The following is a 5,457-nucleotide window of genomic DNA, read 5'->3' as shown; positions in this document are numbered from 1 at the left end:
TAGACTTCCAATAACTCTCGAGTATTCTACTTGAGAGATACTTTCTCCTCTATTTTTAGACAGATGTTGACTCGTATCTATTGGTGTTTTAGCCAAGCCAGTATCATCCTTATGGAATTTTCCTAAAATTTTGTCCACATAATGTAACTGACTTAGAACAAGCCCATTTGATGTTCTTGAGATTTTCACTCCAAGTACAACATTAGCTAAACCCATATCTTTCATTTCAAAACTCGAGTTTAACATATTTTTAGTGGATTCAATCATCTTATTGTCACTACTAACAATAAGCATGTCGTCAACGTAAAGACATAAGATGACATATCCATCTTTAGTGTCTCTGACGTAAACACATTTGTCACATTCATTGATTTTAAATCCACTCTCAATCATGACATTGTCAAATTTTTCATGTCATTGTTTTGGTGCTTATTTCAAACTATATAGTGACTTCACCAGTTCACAGACTTTCGTTTCCTGTCCTGGTGACGAAAACCCCTCAGGTTGTTCCATGTAAATTTCTTCTTCTAAATCTCCATTTAGAAAGGCAGTTTTAACATCCATTTGATATATTTCAAGATTTCGTAAAGCGGCAATCGCAAGAATCATCCTAATAGATGTTATTCTCGTTACTGGAGAATACATATCAAAGTAATCAAGGCCTTCCCTTTGTTTGTAGCCTTTAATTACTAATCTGGCCTTATACTTCTTAATAGTTTCATCTGCTTTCATTTTCCTTTTGAAAATCCATTTGTAGCCTAGTGGTTTGCTTCCTGGAGGAAAATCCACTAGCTCCTATGTATGATTTTGCAGTATGAAATCTATTTCACTTTCAATGGCTTCTTTCCATTGAGGTCCTTCCGAGGAATTCAGTGCTTCTTGATAACTTTGAGGTTCACTTTCTAGCATATAGGTCAGAAAATCAGGACCATAAGATTTTTCTGTCCTTTCCCGTTTGCTGTGTCTAACCTCAGTCTCTCCTTCTAATTCTTCGTTCTAACTATTTTCAGTCATTGTCTCATATGTTCATTTAGAGGAGCTTGCTTCCTCTTTGGATCTGTATGGAAATACTTCTTCAAAGAATGTAGCATTCCTTGATTCCATTATCGTGTTTTTGTGTATGTCTGAGATTTTTGAATCATACACAAGAAAGTGATACGCACTGCTATTATGTGCATAGCCAATGAAGACACAGTCTATAGTTTTCAGACCTATCCTTACCTTCTTTGGTGGTGAAAAAGCCACTTTAACAAGACACCCCCACACTCGCAAGTGTTTATAGGTAGACATTCTTCCTTTTCATAACTCATAAAGGGTCTTTTCCGATTTCTTTCGGGGCACCTTATTTAAAAGGTAATTTGCTGATAACACAGCTTCCCCCCACATGTTCTGAGGTAACTCAGAACTTACGACCATTGCATTCATCATCTCTTTTAAGGTACGATTTTTTCGTTCAACAACACCATTTCATTGCGGTGAGTAAGGGGCAGTGGTTTCATATATGATTCTGTGTTGTGTACAGAATTCAGCAAATGGTGCTTCATACTCACCACCTCAATCACTTCACAGCACCTTAATTTTCTTATTAAGTTGATTCTCAACTTCATTCTTATAGAGAATAAATTTCTTTATAGCTTTATCCTTGCTTTTAAGCAGATATACATAACAGTATTTTTGTGCTATCGTCGACAAAAGTAATAAAATACTTGTTGCCATCTCTTGTTTGTACAAGTTTTAGATCACACACGTCACTGTGAACTAAATCTAGTGGTTCTGTGTTCCGTTCAATTGATTTAAACGATAACCTTGTCAATTTTGTTTCAACACAAGTTTCACACTTATGTTTTTAATCGTTATTGAACTTAGGTATGCAGTTAGAGTTAACTAGTCTTCGTAAAGTATCATAGCTAACGTGTCCTAGTCTACCATGCCACAAATTGAAAGACTCAAGCAAATAAGTAGAAGAACTTGCTTTATTCATTTTTGGTTTCACAACCATTACATTGAGTTTAAACATATCGTCGAAAACATAACCTTTTTCGACAAACATTCCACTTTTTGACAGAATGACTTTGTCTGACTCAAAAACAATGCGAAAACCATGCTTATTCAACAACGATCCGAATACTAAATTCTTGCAAATTTTCGGCACATAAAGCACGTTGTTGAGAGTCAGCTCCTTTCCCGAGGTCATTTTCAGAACCACTTTTCCTTGACCCTTGATTTCAGAAGTTGCTGAATTTCCCATGAACAACTTCTCCCCGTTCTCAACAGCTTCGAACCTATCAAACATCTCTTTATCAGAGCACACATGCCTTGTAGCACCGGTGTCAATCCACCACTCTTTAGGGTTTTTACCCACCATGTTTACTTCAGAAATGACTGCTGCGAGATTTAGCTCCAACACATCTTATGCCATGTAGTCAACCACATTCGCTTCTTTCTTCTTCTTCGGTAATCTGTACTCCGAAGACTTGTGACCTACTTTGTCACAATTGAAACATTTCCCTTGGAATTTCTTCTTGACAATTCCACCTTCGGTCCTTGCTTGGTTCTTTTGCCACCGGATGGCCCAGACTTGTTTTTGTAGTTCTTACTACTTTGACCAAACTCCACAACATTGGCTTTGGCCACACAAGGATTGAACCTCTTTTTCTCGCAACTCTTGTTGTCTTCTTCGATTCGAAGTCTAACAATGAGTACTTTGACGTTCATTTTCTATCGTTTGTGTTTCAAATAGTTCTTGAAATCTTTCCATGCGAGGGACAATTTTTCTATAATTGCAGCCACCTGAAAAGTTTCACTCAACATCATTCCTTCGGCATGAATTTCATGAAGGATCACTTGGAGTTCTTGCATTTGACTAATAACAGTTTTGGAGTCCACCATCTTATAGTCTAGGAATTTGCCGACTATAAACTTTTTAGCCTCGACATCCTTAGTTTTGTATTTCCGGTCCAAGGACTCCCACAATTCCTTAGCAGTTTTCATGGTGCTATACACATTGTACAGCGCATCTGCTAGGCTGTTCATGATATAATTTCGGCACAGAAAATCCGAATGCTTCCAAGCATCAAGTGCACTCAATGCTTACATATCTCCCTTGCCCTCATTAAGCTTTGGAGCAGTTTCAGTTAAGAATCTCGCAAGATTCAAGTTGGTCAAGTAAAAAAGCATTTTCTGCTGCCACCTTTTGAAATTCAAGCCATTGAATTTTTTCAATTTTTCTCCATGATTAACTGGAATAGTTACAGTTTGGCCAGTTTGGCTCACAACATGACTTGGCATTCTAGCCATAACGGAGCTTGGCCCTTGAACCACATTAGAACCCACAACCTGATTTTCAGCGGGAACATTTTGGGTCACATCCATGTTGTTCGATTCAGTTGCCATTTCTAAGAACAAACCAAATATTAGTTCCAAGAAACCAAAATTCAGTTAAACCAAAAACCAACTCTTGTTTTCCGAATTTAGAAACTGTCTTAAGCTTGTAAGAAAACAAGTCGCTAGTGGATGAAACCAATTGTATAAGTTTTATTCAATTGCAATAGCCGACTATTGAAATTAATAATCACAAGGCAAACGATTTCAATTTATCAAGAAAATTCCGTTTCAGAATTTTCCAATGGCTGAAAAAAATGTTTAGCAACACAAAATCAGAAATATAAGTTAACTACAAACTGAAACTGTAAATGATGAATCTGGAAGTTGCACACTATGGAACTACAAACTGCATGAATTAAATAGTAATGCAAAAATAATCTATAGAAAGAAAACACAAACTGCAGCAGATTTCAAACCGAAGCCTATACGTGCACAGTTTTCTTAAGACAGTTTCGCCCCCTCACCGTAGGTGCTGGAGGTTCAGTTCAAGCGGCTGTCTTCCAGGATACAACTGTAATAAGTAGAATTCAAACACCGCGATCCTACTCCGGTGAACTGATCTAGTATCTGAACAATATAACCACAAGACCTTACTGGACAAGGAATGCAGAAAAGAAGAAACTGTGTATGCAGGAATGCAGGTGAGATCTTCGAGTGTGTTAGATTGCTGGAGAATGAGCCTTTTTATAGGCATATAGGCCATTAATACTGTGACCATTGGGAGTCCATTGGAGTTACTTCCCATTAACACTGTGACCATTGGGAGTCTATTGGAGTTTTTTTAGTTTAGAAACTCAAAATTCATTGGAGAAGGCCAAAAAAATTGGCAAAACGTGGGCTCTCCGATGGGGCCATTTTTACCTTGTTCGATCCGACATTCGTGTGCTCAGATCGAGCCCGTACCCAAGTTCAAGGTCCGAAGGCCATTTCGGTTCATGATTTGCACCCCCTGCGCACGCACGTGGAGAGAGCCTCTATGCTACTCATGATTACTCATCTCCAAAGCATAGCCATATATAAAGTGGTTTAAGTTTCCTTGATTTTCCTATGTGGGATAAATGCATTTTTTCCCACAAAACTAACTTTCAATGACCAACTTTGAGCTCGAATTTCTAATTCGCCCGAGCTTCATTTTTGGCAAATAAATACATGAAATCGATGTTCTCGCAGAGGAGAACACGTATCAACTTTGATATTTCACATTGGACCAACGGGTCCCATCGAAAATTGTGTCAAAAGTGAGCTACTCACTCAATTTTTTCCAACACAGCTATGGTGCCGAAGCATCCCATAAAGTGTACATGAGTCTACAATCCTTATCTGCAGTAAATGTGAAGCGAGTATACAGAATTGGCAATCATGCTTGGTGTACAATCTCTTTAACAACATTGTTGACAACATGACACATGGCGCGTTCTCATTAAATAATTTAAAAACAATTTATCTTTCCAACCAACTTATTTTTGAGACATACAATATTGTCAACAATGCTGTCAAAAATTATTTTACGAATGGCATTGATCATTTTGTAAACACTTCCTTGTTCATTTACAGACAGTATGTGGAGAGTAGATATCTTTGTTTATGTTATGCTTCCCTAAAGTGGATCTTCTCATTATCTACTAATTTTTGTTGATGGAAAGGGAGACAGAAATTCGCATCATTATATGAAATAACTCATGAAAATGCTGTTTCGGGGAAAAAGTAGGACAAGAAATGTTGTAGAAACATTATATAAAAATTTATTATGTTTATGAACTCAATATTTAATAAAAAAATGCTATTATGAATTAATAATATATTAAAAATAATTAAATTAGGAATACTCAGATAATAACGCAATAGATAATGCCATCTAAAATTTTTTGATTTGTAGTGTTATTAACTTCTTTTTACTAATGAATTCATTTCTTTCTTTCCGCATGTCCCTATGGGAAATGCTACGACAGATCCAAATGGTAAGGAATGCACTTCAGTTTTGCTTTTAACCTTTGTTTAAAATAGTGCAGATAACTATTATACATGACGCCGATTAATACTTAACCATATTGTTAACAGGACCTATATATTACA

This window comes from Olea europaea, unplaced genomic scaffold (genome assembly GCF_002742605.1).
Source record: "Olea europaea var. sylvestris unplaced genomic scaffold, O_europaea_v1 scaffold492, whole genome shotgun sequence".
NCBI lineage: Eukaryota > Viridiplantae > Streptophyta > Magnoliopsida > Lamiales > Oleaceae > Olea > Olea europaea.
This window is presented reverse-complemented; position numbering follows the sequence as displayed.